At 41.1% G+C, this 19,991-nt stretch overlaps 1 protein-coding gene across 7 annotated transcripts in view; it reads left to right on the top strand.

Annotated features, from left to right (window-relative positions):
* The window catches only part of SGCD (sarcoglycan delta), a 393,778-nt gene that overhangs the window by 109,055 nt on the left and 264,732 nt on the right, over positions 1 to 19,991 (top strand). For 4 of the 7 annotated variants that reach the window (XM_068205996.1, XM_068206004.1, XM_068205998.1 and 1 more), the window contains exon 2: positions 17,673 to 17,794. The exons of the other annotated variants lie outside the window; for them this stretch is intronic. The gene's annotated coding sequence lies outside the window, so the exon portion shown is untranslated. The remainder of the gene's footprint in view (positions 1 to 17,672; positions 17,795 to 19,991) is intronic. 7 annotated transcript variants of the gene reach the window in all.

Consider the following 19,991-nt stretch of genomic DNA (forward strand, 5'->3'; position numbering starts at 1 on the left):
GTAGTACTTACTCTATCTCCGCTGGTTCATTAAATACAATGAATCTAAGCAAAAAAGGTCACGCTCCGGCTTTCCCTTAAGTTCAGAGTGATCTTGCAAAAGTGGGCCTGTATTGAGCTCTCTGGTGTGTGGTAGGAGCAGGGATTGGAGCATGAAGTAGAAAGTATTTAGATATGATGTACTGTAAGCTGTGTTTCTGCTCCCCTGAGCCAGAGAATTTAACTGCATGTCTAATGTAGTTAGTGCAGAGGCAAATCAGTCCCTTGCTGTGCTCACTTGAGTGGGGGAGGAGGAAGACAAAAATCAAAACACGAATTGCCTGAAATTTTGGTGATATTTTCAGGTTTGTTTGATTCCTAGGAACTGGCAGGAGAGGGTGTAAAGAGAAGCTCTTCTGGAGTGGAAGTGCTATAAAAGGAATAGGAAACCATTGAACAAATGGATTTTCTGTTTGCTTTATGCACTCTGCTTTTCAGTTCCATTAGGACACATTATACTCATGAAGGTGACCAGCAAAATTGTCTTGACAAAGATTTCTGCAATGAGATAAAAATAAATAGGTTAGCAAAGAGTGACTGGAAAGACCTTACCAATTACCAGTTCTTCAACCTCCTTCCTTAATTTTCTTGTGAGCTAATGTGATAGGAGGAGGAGGAACACACCTTCATCAGAATGCTGCACAGGAGAACAGGGTTGCTATTAAAAGCCCAATAATGACTTGTATCGGTTTATGCAGATTTGCTCTGCTGGGTTACTCTGTGCCTGGCACTTGGCAAAGCACAGATAACATTTAAATCAGGCAGTAAGTGTAATTAAGTACTACCCTTCAGCGCATCTCTCCTTTTAAGACATTTTTATACACCGTGATTTAGAATATGACAATTGGGTGAGATTAAAGCAGCAAATTGTGCCTATAAAACAAGCCCTGAGAATAGCAAGGGGCTGTAAAATTTTATAAAGGGGAATACAGCACATGCCTCCAATCCGATAAAACTTTTGTGAGCTGGGAGATTAACTGTGAAATACAAATAAGATGATACAGTATGCATAGCATTCAGATAGTAAATTACTTGTTATTGTAACAACTTATTCCTTCTACCCAGAAGAATTTCTTACTTAACTTTTCCAGAAAATCTCACCATGTGAATGATTTATAAACTCCTGGAGGTGTGGAGGGAAGGTGGGAATTCTGACAGCAGTGATGTCCCTGTAGGGAGAGCAGTGGTGTAAATGCAGTGTGAAAGATTGTCTGTGCTGAAACACATGCAGTCAGGCTTGTGATTGGTTTCTTCCTCAGCTTCAGTGGAGCTGTATTTGCAAAGTGCAAAAAAAATCCTTCCCTTACTTCAAGTCCTTAATAAGACCCATTGGAAGGTTTTCTTGGGGAACAAAAACGTTGCTTTATGTGAGAAGTCTAAAATGTTGTTTTCTGTGGCATTGACTATATTTGGCTGATTTGGTTCTGCTGCACTTTGAGTGCATCTGAGCATCTTCATCAGCTTCACTGGGCACACCTGAAAAAAAAAAAGGCTGTGAGCCTTTTAGAAACTTCTTATTTAATTTGTAACTCTCAAAACTAGAGTGCCACAAGTCACCTCGACACATCACACCGAGGTTGTCACTGATAGCAGTGAAAGGCAGTGCCTCCTGTGATAGCTGTGGTCCCAGAGGCTTCTGCTATTCATCAGCTGTTGTGTTATGGCATTGTCCTTCGCAGTCTTATTGATCTCACATATTCTCCCTTTCTTTTCCGTTCACACTAATCCTCCCTCATTCAGTCTTGCAATGCTTTTTTTTTAGATTTTTTTAAACTGATTTCTTAATTACCCTCAATAGATAACTGCATTGTCCTTTATTAAGAGCCACAGAGCCTGATGATACTGAGCTTAAATGTCTGGTGAAGGTATGCAGAACCCAAAAGCCTGTTCATTTCTTCCCAGCTGTATTAGCTGTACACAGAAATTGTGTTGCATTGAGCCCATTGCATATCAGTCACGTTAAAAGGAAGATTGTGCATGTGGAACAGGGAGGAGGATGATGGCTGGATTTCTTACTGTCTATTATTCTCTGACCACCTTTGTTCTGCATAAAAGAACCCAAACAACTTTATGACACTTAGTTTTAATGATGTATTATGTAAGGAAATAGTAAAACTGGAAGGAGAGGTTTGAATTATTCTGGAGCAGAGTATTACATTTCAGTAATAGGACAGTTGGGTTTTAAAGGCTGAGCATCACTGCATTATGAACAAAATATAAGGCCAAGCCATGGACAAATAGCAGTGTGAGGAAGGAAATGGAGAAGAAATAAGTAGGAGCCTCTGAAAATGCAGCTGCATGGGCAATCAGGCATTTTGGGGGCACATGTCATGCTCAGCCCTTGTTTTGATTTGGGGGATGTTTATATGTATGTTGCTTTTATGCTTGACTTCCTTTTGACTTTCTGATTTATTATTCAGTACCATATTTATGTTTCAGAATGTTTTGATATTGTTAGGGAGATGTCAATACTTCTGCATCAACGTTAAAAACATCCTGGTTTATAGAAATGTTGACCTTTTCTTCTTGCTTGGTTTGAAAAGTCAGTTCAAAATGGCAAGGTTTTGTACAGAATGGAAATTCCCTTTTCTGGGTGAAGCAGGTGCAGCCAAAACAGGTGTTCTTGTCCCACCACTGGTCCCATCTTTCATCCTGTCCTGTTTTCCTGGGGAAGACAGGAATTTACTTCTCCATATCCTGTTGCTGCTGGATGTGCAGGAAGGTCCTGGGTGCATTCACTGCTGCAGCTGCTTCTGCAGTTCCCTCAACCATCAGTGTCTTGCTGAATCAAAACCAGAACACTTAAAACATTTCAAAACATCTGTAGGAAGTCATTAGCATAGAAAAGACTTTTGCAAATGGAAGTCCCAAGTGTTCTGGTGGTGTTCTGACAAGCTGTCAGCGAGCAGCGCGTCTCTCCTGGTCCCGCTGGGAAGGGAGCTGCCTCTGGCACCCCTGCACCACGGCTGCTGCAGGCAGAGCCCCAGTGAGCCCCAGTTCACACTGGATCTGATCCACCTTGGCCTCCTAACTTGCCCAGTAGCCAAGTTCCAGCTCACTGAATTGCTGCTCAGGGGAAGTTTTTCCCCAAGTGATGATGTTGATACCAATTTTTGTCCATCCCAGTGTCCACACTGCTTCACTTTTTGTTTGAGTGATATGAACCCACAGTCTTTCATTTGATGTGCTCTAATGGAAGCTTTTGGTGATAATGAACTGGTCTCTGGGATTTTGCCTCTACTGTCCATATGTTTGTTGGTACCTGTGGTCTGTACCAGAGAATTACCTGGCCCATAGTGAACTTCAGAGTGATCTGGAGCACAACTGAAACTGCAGGCTGACTTGTTTGACTGGGACCAGAATACTTTAGTATTTAATTTATATCTCTATTTTTACCTAGGTTTTGCTGATACCTGTTGTTGTTTAATCTACCTTTCAGAAGCATCAGCTTAGTTTTTTGTGTTGGAGCTGGTAGGGAATAAGCACAGAAACTTGTGGAGTATTTGTGTATTTGTTCTATTTGAAATGTGAAGGGCTTAATCTCAAAATTTGATCTATAAGCTGTATTTGACTTATATATATACTTTAGTATTAAAATTTGTTTTCTTATTTGAATAGGTTTACGATTGGTCTATTGGGATGGCTGTGCTTGTTGATTAAAAAGCAAAATAATGTATTTTCTTCTCAAAGTAATGCTTATCATTTTTAAAGTTTACATTTAAAGCTCCTGAAAGCTAACAAAATGGGCAGAGGTTAAATAAAGTGAACTGCTCTGCTTTAACTTCAGGGGAAATGTGCTGCAAGTAGGAAGGCCAGTATTCCACCTCAGGTAGGGATTTGTAGGTCCAACCCTGTTGCCATTAATGGGAGCTAAGGAAGCAAATCCTCTGCTCATAGATGGGGAAAATGGAGCTCATAACTGAAACTGCTGCTCAGCAATGCATATGGTTATTTTCAGCTTTCCTGAGCAAGAATGTGAGCACTCCTGTGTTTGGGAATACTTTTTAATACTACTCAGCTGTGTTGGTGCTCTGATTGTGACTCCTGCTTGGGCTGAACAGTTAAATTAAATGCATTTGGGATGTCCTGTGTCACCTGGACCATATGAGGAGATACCACATTATTAATCCTCTGCTGCATCAAAGGAGCTTCTGACTTGTGAGTGATGGACTGACTGAAACTCCACAGTGCTGATGTGTGGGGCTGTATCCCAGATAACCTCTCCTGCTGCCCTGAAGCCATCCCCTCTGAAAGTATTTCATGGCTTCTTGAAGCAGTTGTGTTGCTGGAGTAAACACTTGGGAAGTGATGGTTCTGAAAAATGTCAAATTGTCTCACATGGTTATTCCTTTACATATAACAGTGATTTGTCAGGGATTCTTGTTTAATTAAAGACTTAATTAACTTAGATAAAGCAAAACTATTATATTATTTTAAAAATTTAAGAGGATTAAGACTAAAAATACCGATGGCTCAGGTGTTCTTTGGCTGAAAAGCCAGCAGCTAATGTGATTTGTCGTTGTGAGTTGCACTTGTCTCATACAAATTATTTTTGGTCTTTCATTCTCTGTAACATTGTAGGTTTTGGCAGGATTTTGTCCTTTGAGATACTTCTGCATTAAATAATGTATTCCATTAAAACTTCAATAGTTTTGTAGCTTGGTTAGTAGTTGATTTGTGGATTAGGTAAGAGGTAAACACAGGAAATATATATGAGGCATGGTATAAAGTCAGAACTTGAGGAAGAAGTTACTCTATTTTGAGATCTATGCTTCAAAGTTTCTGCATTAAACCTTTGTGCCCCTCCCCAGTCCAGAAAAAATACTCCCATGTTTGTGGGGGGGTTTTTTTGTTCTGTTCTGTTTTGTTTTTTCTGAGTAATTCTCTTTACTGTCTGCATTTCAGTGATAAAAGCTATATTCAGTGCTAGGTTGTGAGTCCCTTGAAGTCACCAATAAATCATTTCTCTTAAATATCTGCTTTATTACTTCACGGTTGTGCTAAGACTCAATTCTGTAATCATATAAAAACATACATGTTTCTGGGAAGAGCAGTGGCAGCAAAATGTGCTGCTGGATCTTCTCTTCAGGGCTTGATGATGCTGTGAGGAACTGGTTCAGAGGAAGGAAAGGAAGCACAAATGAATATGGTATTTGCATCCTTAACAGTCTGCTTTTCTTTCTTATTAAACAAGAGAAGTCAAATGTTCGTTGAGGTATTATGATATTATCGTGCATTACCTACCTGACCTGCAAATTGAAGTGATGCTGTTGTTCTCTAACCTCTTTTGAAGAAGCTGTGTTTGGAAATGGGGGTCATTAAAAGCCCAGAAAGCAATCCAACAACCCAGACGAGTGTTTGGCACACTTGGCTTCCCTGGATTTTATTAACACTAGTTATTGCCTACCATTTCAAGACAAAATTATATTTATCTTGGAATTTCTGATCATGGACTGTCTTGGCAGTGCTGGGTTAATGGTTGGACTAGATAATCATAAGGATCTTTTGCCACATAAAGGATTCTGTATCTGTTTCAAATGAGATGCTCCTAAAACATTATTCCTGTGAGACCGAAAGCAAACAGCAGTAGGTCTGAAGAAGCATCTAGTCCACTATCTCCTGTGCTGTTTTTATGAAAAAAAAAATTAAAAAATCGTTGTAACATGCAAGCAAAGCATCAGCATCTTGTACCTTTTTTCATTTGAACACATTTATGCAGCCATTTCTTGGCAATGAGACTTGGGTGGAAAGGAGAAGAAAATGTATATCTCATCTCAGGGAAGCCTTGAAATGTGAGAGGATGGAAGAGGCACTAGGTGTATTGGGAGAAAGAAAATGAAGTGGAAACTCATTTTGGAATTTACATCAGTGCCATCACACCTGAAAAAAGAAATTCCTGCTTGTGCTGTGTGCTTGTTCCTCAGGCTGTGCCTCTCTGAAGAGGCATCTGGCAGAGTGGGCATGATCTGTGTGTCTGTGCAGGTCCTGCTGTGCCACTGAGAGTGAGCCACTGGCATAGGAACAATATTGAGATGGCTCAGATGGATTTCCTGCTTGGAGAAGTCTGAGCGAAGAGTGCAGCAGGTTATCTGTTTTGTCTCCAAGCCATACTTATTTCCTGTATGGAAGTGTATTTCATAATCTTCAGCTGAAATGTAAAGTAAAACTGCTCCTACAGTTAGTTCAAAATAAATAGTTGTTTATTATCATCATCACTGCACTAGGCCTGAGTGGTCAGCATTTCTGGGAAGTAATGTTTGGTTAAAAAAACCCTCTCCTTGAATGTGTTGAATACTCAGAGTGAGACTTTCAAATGCCTTAATATGTCTGTACTTAATACCAAATCAAGCAGACCAAACTCTATTCCTTCTTCTGTTTATCAGTGAACTTGTATCTGTGTTTCTATAAATTAAACAAGTTGTTCTTGTCTAATCATTGGTGCACACAGGGACCAGCTGTTCTTCTTCCTCATCTTAATCACTTTACACATTTGATGGTGGTTCTTTCATGCTTTCCTGGGCTTGTCTTTTCCATACTGCTCGTTTAGTTGTTTTATTTAACATGAACAATCCATTTAGCATGTTGCTGTGTTTGGAGTGCCTTCTACTGTGCTTTCCATGGTTTGACCCAATCTGTTTAATGAGCAGTACATGAAACTGAACACTCTGTGCTGCCCAAAGTTGCCTCAGTGCTTAGGAGACGTTTTGACATGAAACATGGCTTAGATGACTCCTATGCAGTGTTTGTGGTAGTAGCACTAAAAAAAAGTGTGATCCTAAGCACTGTTAAGGATTTGAGCTGTAGTAGTCCAGAGGCACAATATTGCACATCCTGCAGGCAGGAGAGGGTCTCCAGAAATTTAAATCTCAGGTGGGAGGTTGGATATGTATTTTAAATCCAAGCACCCATATATTTTACACAATACACACCAGAAAAAGTCACCGGGCAATTCTATTGTTGGGTTTTTAATTTCTGCTGAAGACAGAACACAGTGTTCTAAAATACATCCACCCTTTGCTTATACCAGTGCCACGAAGAAACACTTCCAAAAGGAGCATTTGAAAAAAAGGGAAGGGGAAGGCATCCCATCTTTGCAATTATTCAGTGCCTGCCTGTACCCTGTGGGGTGGCTCAGGACAGCTGGCAGTGTGTTAGCAACTACACTGATCATAAACTGAAGAGAAATGGACATTCTTGAGCCAAGAGAGCATAACTTGCAAGTATGTTTATTTTTGGAGGGATCATAATGCCAACTGGCAGAGCAAACTTGGCTAGGTGAAGGATCTGGTGCAACTGCAATAAAACACAAGGATACTGAATTTAGCAAAGGAGCAACAGGAATTATCAGTAGTATCGTTGCTGGGGAGTACAGATGCAGTCTGGCATTTTATCAGTATGGTCTTTGTTTCAACTTAATGAATAAAATTTAATATCGCGAGTTTCAAATAGCTGGTGCTGGATTTATACCCAGAGCGCAGGTACATTTAATTTCAGTAAGTACATTGTGCTCCTCCTCATCGTTTGTGTAATTTCAGTGTTAACTGTTTATCCATCAGGTTTTGATCTTTCAGAGAATTTCTCTGGCATAAATTATATGTTATGATATTTTCTTCCTGTGTAAGACTCTCCTCAGATAAAAACATGGGTTGGTTTTTGAACTGCTGGTGAAATATCTGGATTTGTCAGATGGGCAGAATTTGTGCAGTAGCTCCTATCAAAGACTGGAGTCATACTGTAAATTTTTATTCTTATGTTTTGTCAGTGATTTGGACTTGACTGTGGTTAATGCAGCTCTGCACAGTGACAAGTAAAGACTGGATGGTGACATGCTGGCAGTGCTCTGTGCCATCCAGATGAACGGGCATGGCACGACCCACTGCCCATGGGGAATTTGCCATCTCTGGTGCTGGAAGGTGTGGAAGGTGTTCCTGTGCAGGCTGGTTTAGGGATGTATGTCTGGGATTACCTGGAAGGCAGCTCCAGTCATGATGCACATATCACAATCTGAAAACTTGGCTCTGAACTGCTGCTTAAATCTATTTCCAAATTCACAGTGGTTCTGCAAAGCTCTAAATCTTGCCGATTTCCCTGGGTGCGCTCCTCTGCAAAATGTTGGGTGAGCTTGCTCCCTGCATCAGTGGAGCTGAGCAGACTGCAGGAGGGTGAGACACCTGGCTGGATCTCCTCCAGAGCACGAGGGCTGAATCCTGGCAGAGTTTCCCTCGTCTTCACTGGGAAAGAGTGTTCAGGGAGTTTGCTGCAGTTCTGACCCATCCTTAAAAAGGATAGTCAGACATGGAGGGAGTCTGCTCACACACTGGAATCCCAAGCAGAGCAGCTGCTCTCTCCTAAAGAAAGGAGAATTGCAGACCCTGAAGGCAAACTGGCAGTCTTTAGGAAGGAGAACCAGCTTTTGTGTTGGCCATCATCAGCCCAGAGGGGAGCAGTTTTTGCAGTTCACCTCCACTTCAGCCACTAGGTATCAGTGTATGGATTTAATTGTAGTTCAGTTGGTGAGAACATTAACTGAAGAGCCTGTAGGTACAGCTCACACATTTCGGGTTGAAAGAGCACGTTTTGTGAAATTCCCACCTAGCTGCTCCTACCTGGCAAGTTCTATAAAAATATTTTTAGACTCTTAAAGACTTCACAGTCCTTCTTCATATGTGAGAAAACTTCTTTAAGCAGACCATTTTCCTAATGATGGCCACTCTATGGCACTCTGCTTTCATTCCAAACGGCTCAAAAATGCATTTTAACTGCATTTCATGTTTTAAATTCATTATTGATACCTTTGAGCATTCTGGAAAAAGACTTTCTCTATAGTGCAGATGGGGAATAGAAGAAAAACACCTAATAATGAAGCATTCCTGTGAACCCAGTGACAGTACGTGGTGTCTGGTTTTGACCTCTTTTAACCCACATCCCTTTGCTTTTATCTTTCTTTTAGATTCTCCTCTTTTCTTCAGTAAAGCTCATCACAGGAAGAGCTTTGGAGGAAATCTCTTTTGTAATGCATATCTTTGAGTGGAGGGCTGGGAGGGAAGTGGTGTGGGATGTGTGCCATAGTGGAAGATCAGCCCTGGGTTTATACCAAGCTTGCAGTCGTTTTTAACCCTGTGACTACTGGGTTTCAGAACTCGGTGTGTGTGGATGTCATCCTTGTATTTAATGTCTCAGCCTGTGAGAGGTTGGAAATTATATGTATTGCTGATTATTCTTATTTATGATTGTATGGTGGAATACTTTTCCCATTGCAGCTCTTTCTGTCATACTAGCATCCATGACAAAGATTTTTGTTTCCTTGTGCCCGTTCTTGTCCTGGCGCACACTGAGAGATGCTCACTGCCTTTACAATGTCCGTGGGAGAATTTGTGGAGAAGAGGCCTTGCCCAAAGCTGGTTATTGACAAATCCACACCCCTTCCATTAGGGAATTCACTTGTGCTGGTAACTGTGGGAACACAGGAAAACATCATGGCCAGAGAGCAAAGCTCCTCTAGTGAGCGAGTCCCTGCTTTCCCATGAGATGTGTTGGATGCACAGCTGTCCTTCAGCCTGATGGCTCCACTGACAGTGTACTTTGTTTTCAGCTTGGTGATGGTGCAGCTGCTGCATCTCCCAGAGTCCCATTCAGTGCTCAGGGATCAGTCCAGGAGGGAAAGAGGGAGGTCTGGTGCAGATTTAGGTCCCCGTGTAGATCCCAGCCCGAGGGGATCCCTCCTGCACCCTGTGTTCCACCAAGGTCTTTTTGTTAGTGCTGCACTTCATTCCCTGCCTTTTGGCATGCTTAAATCAAATTAAAGGCAAGAGCAGAGTTCCGGCAGACTTCTGGTTTAGGTCTGGTCCTTTATCATTTGCAGTCTAAAATGCCCTGTAGGAAACTAATGCTTTATGTAGACCAACTGCAGTCCCATTTGCTACACACATAATAATAAACCCTGAGATTAGTGAAGGTTCTTTTCTGAATTAAAATATCACTTTGGGGAAAAGCTGTCTTCACTTGCTATTGTGCACAGTCAGTGTCTTTTCCAGATTGGATTGCTGCCAGAGCTCTGGCTTAGGGCCTCCTCCTGACCCTTCACAGGTTCTTATTAGTGTTGCTCGAGTTGTGCATGAAGAAACTGCAGAGTGCTGTTTGGGGGGAGGGTGGGATTAATAAATTCTTGAGCAAAGCTTTGGTTTAATGGGACAGTATTGAGAAATAGAATAATTCTTGAACTGTCAATTGCTTTCTTTTAAATGTGGCTGTGGTAACTTGTTATGCTAAGAATTCTTTCATCCCCCTCCTTTTTTGTTTAACATATTATAGATATTAAGCACAATTTTCGAATCTATACCCAGTTCAGTGTAACAATTCCTTGGAGAAGTATCTGGCCTCTAAAAAGATAAAACCTTAAACCCCTCTTGTGCTGTTTGACTTGTTAACTGGCCTCACCCCTCAGCTGCTTCCCTGGATCTTTTACCCTGGGGCAATGCTGCAGTTTTGAAGCTAAGAGAACACTGAATGTTTTTTTCCTTTCTAGAAGAGGTGTACCCATTGCTGACTGCACAATCCCTGAATAACACATGAAAGTTTATTTGCTTGTGTTTGGGCTAGATCTTCCCTTCCCACTTAACATTGGTGTTATCCTTCCTCTTGCATGTGGTACTTTTTCCTCTCTGTCTTTTTTGTGCACCTGAGCAGGACATGCATTCGCTTGCTTTTGGTAACTGAAAACTTTCCAAGCTCAGTGTGAGTTTGGCTTGATACACATTTTTTCCATCTTAACCTGTTGTTGAGGGCACTGAACCACTGTGGTGGTGCTGAGCAGCACAAGGAGGGCAGATTCCCTGCAGGGGAATGAGGGTGATTGAAGAGCATCTAACCAGTGAAAGTGGGAAAGGGCTGTGCCTACAGGCCTTGCCTTCACAAGAGATCTGTTATTTTCATTTTGGCCTCGAGACTGATGCACGTTGCAGGCACTGGCACATCCTGAACATCAGATTGATTGACTTCTTGGAGATCCACCTGCATTCCAGCATATGGAACCAGCGCCTTTTCATTTAGGTGGCAATCTTAGCTTCAGTGTGGATGAGGGGAGGCTGTGACTTTAGAGCCAAATAAGTTGGAGAAGCTCTTTTATAGTATGTGCAGAATTAGTTTGATTGATCATATTTGACACCAGTCAGGGAAGAGAGAGGTATTCAGGCTGAGAGAGCAAGAACACATTCCAAGTTGGTTTTCTCTTCTGTATTTTCTGAATATGATGAATATTTTTTCCCCTCAGCTGTCGCAGTCTTCTAATAAATGCTTTCTCTCCATTAAATTTTTAAAAATTAGATTCTCCCTTTAACAAAATCCACAGTTTAAAAATAACTTCTGTGATGTACTTTTATGGTGGCAATTTCAAAGCCTGTGGAGATGGTGCTAGAAGATGCTTCTAATCTAATAATGAAATGTGTATAGCACACATGGAGAAGAGTAGCTGGAATCAGCTTATTTTTCTTTTCTTGTTTTCTTGCTTCTTCAGCTATTTCTGGTATCTTCCCCTTTTAATTGCAGGACAGGGCTGAGGAATGTAGAATTATAGCTGTCAGAAGAACTAGAAGAAAAGGCCTGTTTCTATAATCTTGCAGCTTCTTCTATTTCAGAAGCCTGCTGGAATCACTGCACCCTCATTTCAGAAAAGAACAGCATAGTCTGCTTCATCTCTAACTGCTGTCAACTGCTTAAGCTTTCCTTTCTCCAGCCCTCACTCAGAACATGTTTTCAGCTCAGCCAGGGATGTTACTACTAACTGATGAACAAACCTGAATACTGAACGTGGCGAACGATTGACGTTTTTAAAGGTAATCATAGAAACTCTTCACCCAGCAGCTGCTGAAGCTGCTCTGGATGCTGATACCCCATCTGATGGCAGCAGTGAAGAGCCTGTGCAGTGTCATTTTGAGACAAGTGGCTGTAAAATGGCAAAAAAGAAGTTTGATTTTCATGACACTGTCATCATTTGTGTCGAGCACACTTTCTTGACTGGGAGACTAATAAAAGACACCTTCCTGCTAATACCTGCACATTCAAAGTGCTGTAGTTTGAAAAACTCCTCTTGCACAAAGCTTAAAATACCACATTAGTAAGAAACTGTCCAACCAGTTGAACAAATTGCATCAACTTTTGTTTGCTTGTTTGTTTTTTTCTTACTTTCCCATTTTGATGTATTTCTGGAGAAAGAAATATGACAGATAACTACTTTGGCACAGAGGGTAGGGGTTTGTGGGCAACTTGTAATATTTGGGATGAGCAAAAAGGCCATTGCTGCATTTAGAAAGGAATTTCATTTAAGGGGAATTAAGCTCCTCACCCAATTTGTTTCTCTGGAAACACACTCTTATTTCAGAAGCTTTGCTCAATGCCTACAGTGCAGGCTCTGCTGTGGCTGTCACCGTTCTGTGCTCTGCTGACCACAGCACTGACACCTGGCCTCTGGTCCTGTTTTCTTGACCCAAATCTAGCACTTTACTTTTTGAATAATTCAACGTATCTACTAGATGTAGATGTTGAATTTTCTCATGCTCCCATCTGCAGGAACGGCAGAATTGAGTGGAGGAGTCCAGACTCCTTTCACTCATCCTCACTGTGGTGGGCCAGCCCAGTCCCATGAAGTAGCAATTGAGATTTTTCTCTTCTTGAAAGCAGAATTTACATTGATTTTGTTGTTGTGACTTGATATAATTTCCTTTAACTGGGTTACTATTACTTTGCATACTGCCCCAATTCTCCTCTTGTTTCTTAGGAATTTGAACTTCTCTTTTGCTAAGATCTTCCCTGAAACATGGGATGTTTTCTGCTGGATGAGGTCACTTAGCAGAGAGCCCTGTCTGCTCTCACTGTGCTGGGAGCAGATGCTACCTCGGGGCTCTGGGTTTAATTGTTTTCACACACGCAGGTCTACTGACCCTGCTGCACACAAGCCTGAAGAGGAATTGAAAGGGTTACACTTGTGCTTGACAATGTGGATTTTTAGTGTGCACCAAAATGAGCTGCTTCTCTGAGAACAGGTGATGTTGGGACACAGATTCTTAAATCCCAGTGCTTTCTAGGGTGGCTAATTCCCCCTTAATTGTCATTCTGATGAAAACTGTCCTGTTTTGAGAAACATCTTGATGAGCCACCCTCTTCCAGTATTGTGTAATCCCTTCATCTGTATTAACTTTCATCTGCTGAGAAGTTTGAAAAGTATTTTGCTGTAGTGACTGGAGTGGTGGTAGGACAGGAAGCTTTTAGGTGAAGTTCCAAGAGGCTTTTCACCTTTCTTAGAGCCTTGCTGAATGGGAAGGCTGAGGGTCTTTAAGGAAGTAAAGTAAATGCATTTTCAACTGCCCCATTTTTACTTTTAAGTGTTTCAGTAAAGCAGTGGGCTGTACATATATTAATAACATTCTTACATGGAAACAAGTGCTCAGTTACACCTCAGAGAGGACAGATCAGCTTTTTTGAGGTTTGTTGCCTCCTGTGAACTCTGACACAATCTGATTTAATTTGTAACAGTAAAGAATTTCAGTGTTAATTACATTAACTCTAGGGACCAGCAACTTTGAGGTTGTTACTATATTCAGTAGTATTTATGAACTTAAATACCCAGAAGGAGCTCAAGTACAAATCCCGTGAACCCCTGACAATGAAAAAAAACAATATCAAAACTGTAAATCCTTGTCTTTGCATTCTAGAAAATGTTCCTTTTGCTATACTTCTACGTGTCCTAAGCTATTTTCTACATGTAAAATTGATCACTTTAGTTAAGTCCCCATGTGACAAAAAATCCCCAAACCTAACCAAAAACCAAATAATTAATCCTAGACATCAGGGTAACAAATCTGAAGGATTAACATATATTTCTGAATTTCAAGCTTTATAATTCAACATTTGTAGTTTATTTCATACTTTTTTTCCTGGCCAGACTGAGCATTTTTATTCAACAACTGCTCTCAGAGTAGGATTTGCTGAGCACTTTCAATAATAGTGACACTATTTTATTTCTGCCCTGGTGTTCTGGGACCACATCTTGGTGTTGGAGGCCACATCTTCCCGGAATTTTATACAAGCAGCAACAGAAAAGACCATTTATCTAACAGAGCCATGACTTCACTGCCAACTTAAAAAGAAGAGCCAACAGATTCTAACTTGGATTAAAAGTCAGCTGCGAACAGAGGCAAATATTCCTGTAGGCACAGGGCATCTCTCTGAAGAGAAATTGTTGAAAATGCAAGTGGCTGCAAGAGAGTTCAGCGTGATTGCTCGGTGTTTCACAGGCACTGTGGTTTCGTGTGCCCCAGGTCAGCTCTCAGGAGATGAACAGCCAAGATTTCGGATTTCTGGAAGACCCACAGCAGCTTTTCACATGCCATCTTCAAACTCCTCTCGTTTGCTTTGCAGGCAGAGTCACTCTTGTGAAGGATTCCTTCAGGGGCCTGGATAACAGATGTGAGCACGACCCCCTCGTGCAGCCTGACAGCACAGGGCAAATACTAGAGAAGAATAAAAGCAACTTTTTATTATTATTATTATTTTTTTTTCTCCAAGCTCAGAGCTGTCACATTAGCTTTTCCAGTTGTGAAGGCATGCTTGACAGGACATCACATCTTAATAATGCCAAACATCATCTTCACCATAGCTCTTAAAAGTAGGCAGGGGCTCATAATCAGTTCAGACTCCATTGGGAGGCCATCAGCTGGATGAGGAGCAAATGACCTTTCAGGAAGAGCTGTACAATTAGAGGAAAGCTAGATAAAAGTAGAGACAAGATAGAGTGAAATTGGAAGGCAGCATATTTGTATCAGATAAGAACAAGAGGGTGCTGGGATATAGGTTCTCCTCATCTTCAGGTGGAGAAAATGCATCTGAAATCTACTTTTCAGGAGGTGGGTTCACCACAGCTGTATGCCCAGAAGAGTCTGATAAAATTAATCACTGCACTCCTCCAGTTTGATGATAAATCCGTGTGGAGAAACCAGTCACATGCATGCAACACTATTAAACTCCCTCTTCTTACTGGCTTAACTTGACAATGTTTCCTATGTCCCTGCTTCACATCCAAGGCAATCCAGAAGTTCACGGAAGCTCACTTAAAATTGTTATTGAGTTTTGTGCCTCCTACTTGCCTCTCATTTCTTGCTCAGGGCATAGCCAATGAGGATAGATTTAAGGAGCATGAGGAGATCAGAGTGAAAGCACAGGAAGCTGAAATTTGGAGTCTCCAGCTGAGAGACTCTCAGTTTTGGTACAGTGTAAAGGCCAAAATGCTCTGACCTGTGCGGGGACCATTGATTTCTTTCAGAGGCTGTTGTGGTCCTAGGCTGGAAAGAGGAAAGGCAGGAGAAGCAAACAGGCAGCAGAGTCTTCCTGATAGGCAGGAGTGATTCCACCAGCAGTACTTAATGAGCAGAAAAATCATTGATTAGTGTAGTGGGCAGACTACAGAAGAAGAGCTCTTGAAATGAGACCTAGAGCAAACTGTTTGCAAGATACCATTAAACTCTGTCTGGTTTTTGATCCTAAACTTGAAGAAAGTAAAGGAAAAGGATAGTTTGAACCAGTGGTCTGATGCCTTGAAAGATTTCAAGTTGAGGGGTGGAGGGGCACAGATGGAGAGAGCTACACAAATACTATTCATGACATTTTATCTCAAAATGTCAAGTGCTAAAGCTCTGGAAATATGCTTACATGGTAGATGCAGCACTGCATAATTGAAGCCCTGTGAGAGTTAAGGAAATCTGTACTTTCTGGCCTGTATTTGTTTAATAATAAAAGCTTTGTCAACACTGTATGTACTGCTGAGTACATATGGCACTAAATCTCAGTGCAAACTGCTGAGGTTTCAGGGATTGAGCAGAGATGTTCTCTATGGCACCTTTCCCTTTGATCTCAGAGACTGACCTTTGGCAGCCTTTGCCCTTACTTTACATCTGTCCTGTCCTTTCCTGAATTCTGGGTACAAGCACTGATCCCATTTTGCTCTGAAACAAGGGAATATATGTGTTGAGTTGGTATATGTAAAAAATGGTGAAAATGCTCATGTGTTGAGTTGGTTTATGTAAAAAATGGTGAAAATGCTCATGTGTTGAGTTGGTATATGTAAAAAATGGTGAAAATGCTCATGTGTTGAGTTGGTTTATGTAAAAAATGGTGAAAATGCTCATGTGTTGAGTTGGTTTATGTAAAAAATGGTGAAAATGCTCATCTTTATTTTTATCACTGAGGAAGCATGCATCACTGAGTGTTGAAATGTTAAACCAAAAATTCTGGAAGGGTGCTAGCTCAGCAATCTCTCCCAGAGACAAATGAGTCTTTTTCTTCTTCAGCTCTTTGGTACCCCATAAAGATGTGCCCACATTTCTACAGGAGTGCCCTTGAGAGGGTCTGGCCTGGAAGCTGGTTCTGGATATTCCCCACCCAGTCATGTTTTCCCAAGACTTAACTGACCCCTGCGCCACTCTTGGTAAGAAATTCCCATCCAGAGATGTCGCTGGGCTGTCAGCAGAAATCCTACACCAGAGGAACAAACATGTGGGCCACAATTCCCTGGTGATGGAGGAAAGCCTGTTTGTGTCAGCTGCTTTAGAAAGATTCTTCCAGAACAGTTCATCCATGTGAAAAGTTGCCCCTATAATTCTGCCAGGGCTGAGGAGCTCAGGGAGATCTGCTGGCAACAGCACCAGCAGCTCTTTCCTCCACCCAATTTTTGCAAGGTGCTGGAGGTCAGAGAGGAGCAGTTATGTAATTTGCTTGTCTGAACCAGTTCTTCTGCCTTGTTTAGTGTAGCTGGAGAGTTTTCATGCTGTGAACCAAACTTCCAGGGACAAAATATTGATACTGCAGAGTTTAAATGGGAGAGCCCTTCTCCCCACCCTGCAATTTGCCTTATGCAGATAAAGGTGGGGTGAGAACTTGTTGCAGGCTCTCCCCTTTGGAAGCTTTATAAATCTTTATAAATCTTTATAAAGCTTTTTTTTCAGCATTATAAATCACAGGTACACTTTGCAGTGGGCTTTCCTGGCTGTTTACCTTTAGATAATTGCACACCATGGGCTATTTTTTCCCTCTCTTTTGAGGAAAGTACAGTGGGAGTTACTTTGGTTTCTTTGAATTCAACCTTTGTCAGCTTTGGAGGAAAAAATACATTTTCTCTTAGTCAAAGTAAATTAGGTGTATTCATTATAGCAACTCAGAGGATTAAGCACAATTACTGGGTTTTATTTTCCTCAAGGTAATGATTTAATTGCTTTGATTTTGTTCATATCCTGAGGGAAAAAAAATGGTGATAGTAGAAGAAAATGCCTTTAACTATTCTTTTTCATAAGTGTGTGCTTCTGTATGCCTGGCAGAACTTGCCTTATGCTAACCTTGTCCTTCTAGTGCTCTACTTAGAAATTTCACTTCCTAAAGTTTTAAGGCTTTGTGTGTGTTTGCAGGTGTACGGGTGTGTGTGTATATGCCAACATACAAAAATAAAATACATTATACAAACATACATAAATATATATTTGCATAAAAATATTTTCATGTATGTGTGTGTGTCTATATATGTACACACACATATAAAAATAAAATAAATGTGGACTTTCCCTTTAACTTTGAAAGTGTTTTGTTTTCTTTCAGCTCCAGCAAACTGGATTGAATTACAACTGAATTGAATGCACTTCTACAGCACCTTCCCTCAGGGATCTAAACCAATTTTCTCACCATTGCTAAATGCTGAACTTCCCCTGTACCCTCACAGAGTAAGTAGGATGCTGCTGTCTGTGCTCTAGGGTAGGAAAATTAGGAAAAGTGTTGAATGCAACATACTGGAAAAGAAAGTGATAAGATATTTAGCTCTTGGTTTTGAATATTGTTGTGTGTTCACGCAGTTGTACTTTTCTGGGGAAGTGAAGCCTTGCAACATGTAACCTTAATATGGGAAAAGGAAGGGCAGTATTCACCCCTGTAGCAGTGTAGCTGTGTGTTCGGTCAGTGTTGGGCACAGCTTTGGGATGGAGTAGGAAGGAACAGTAAAAGATGTTTTTGAGAAGTATGGAGTGTATTTCTGACTTGACCCCTGATCTGTTTTAGCTTGACCAGTCACACTGTGGGCTCCAGGTTCTGAAAAAAGCCATTTAGAAGTCAGTTCAGGGAGGAGAGGGGAAGAAAACAGCTGCAGTTCTCAGGTGCTTGTCCATTGTAACCCCTGGCCAAGGCCAAGGGAGCTGCTGCGGTGCTGAAAGTGAGCAAACTCTGCTCCAATGTCAGATCTGATGCAAAGGGTTCGATATATGGTGACAGGGACAGAAGATTGGCCTCCTAGAATTTTTTTGTTCAGTTTCTTGTGTGGCCATTCTGTGTGTTTAACAAACAAAGGGAAGAGTGGGATGATATTCTCCATCCTTTGGTGATTCCTCAGTGGTTGTGTTCCTAATAAACTGTAAAAAGAAAGTTGACTGCAGGAAGGTTGGTGGCTAGGTTAATATACACTGTAGTGGAGTCATTTAAAATAATCCAAGCAAAGAAAGGAGATTTATATAAAAGTACATTTCCATTACTTGTGCCTCTGGCACAGTAATGTCTCATCTAGCATAGCAAAAAGCTAACAACATTATTCTTGTTTCTCTCTGTAGCATCCATAGCCTTTAGTACTGCTATCCTTTGTTAATTTTCGAAAGACTAGATGTTAATTAAGAGACACATTTGACTCAAAGGCAAGTCTTGACTGAAAAGAGCTCAGAGAACATGGCAGGAGTCTTGTGTTTTGGGGTTTTTAAATTATTTTTAAAACAACATCTAATTTTGAGCATGTCAAGATCCAGTTAAAATTTTGATGAGTGGGATCCAAGCTCCCATCGATGTCTTCATGGCAATAGCATTTGATCTCTTTTTCTTAGCTGGAACAGTAGGACAGGTCTAATTTTTGGATGGGTGAAAGAAGTCCTCTTTAAAGCAAGGAAAGCAGACTACAAGTACAGTTAGGTTTTTGTTTCCTTCCTCCCCTTTTTTTCCCCAGAAGACTCAAGATCAGTCATTGAACACCACAGGTATGGCAGCACATTTAAACCCACTTTCTTTTACGTTTTTTGTCAGGGCTTAGCACCTGGTGAGCACAAAAGAAGAGTTACCACTTAGCAAAGTCTGGCAGCTTGATTTGGTACTGAAATAGAAGCAGCTTTCTTCTAAAGATCAATCCCAAAGAGCCAAGACTAAAGTGTTTTGTATTCCCATTACTTTGAACGGAAATTTTTCCTTACTAAGGAGTTTGGCATTGGGATTGCTTAGAGAGCCAGGCACTCCTTTTATGTAGGTCCATTAATTTCCATTCTGCTAAATGTGTATTCCTAGTTGCGATAAGTCAATGTACCCAAAGAAATCAGAGGAAGGAACTGATCCAGAAGGGGGAAAACTTGTTACTGTATGCTTTGAAGCTGTGAGATTGAGTGACCACATCATCTTGGCTGTGACTTTCAGATGGGTAAAGTGAATGTATGGCTTTTAAGAGATGCATGGTATAATTAATGATTAACCAGGGCGCTTCGTTTTGCATAACATTCAATTCTGCAGTCAAGGCTTGTGTGTATAATGAATGGTTTTTATTTTCTTTCTTCTGCAACTTACCTTTGCTGACTGCACCTCTTTGCTCCCTGATGTCTGTAAGCTCTAATAAATTGAGGAGTTTAGGCAGACAGTTCCTTAGGCAAGAGCTTTCCCTTGGCTGATGATGCTGGTGAGACCTGCCTAGACTATAAAAGGCTCAGTAAAGGGGACAAGCTTTTGGCTGGAAGGCATAAGGGAAGTGGAACAACTTTTACATCCCTCCTTCATCTCTTTTCTTGGATATTTAATTGGCATTAGGAAACAGAGCAGGTCATTGGATTAATAAACAGAAAAAAGTATCGTTTGAGTCAGAGATACCCTCAGGAATTCTCCTGTTGGTAGTGCTTGTACTGATGT

This window comes from Anomalospiza imberbis, chromosome 15 (assembly GCF_031753505.1).
Source record: "Anomalospiza imberbis isolate Cuckoo-Finch-1a 21T00152 chromosome 15, ASM3175350v1, whole genome shotgun sequence".
Lineage (NCBI taxonomy): Eukaryota > Metazoa > Chordata > Aves > Passeriformes > Viduidae > Anomalospiza > Anomalospiza imberbis.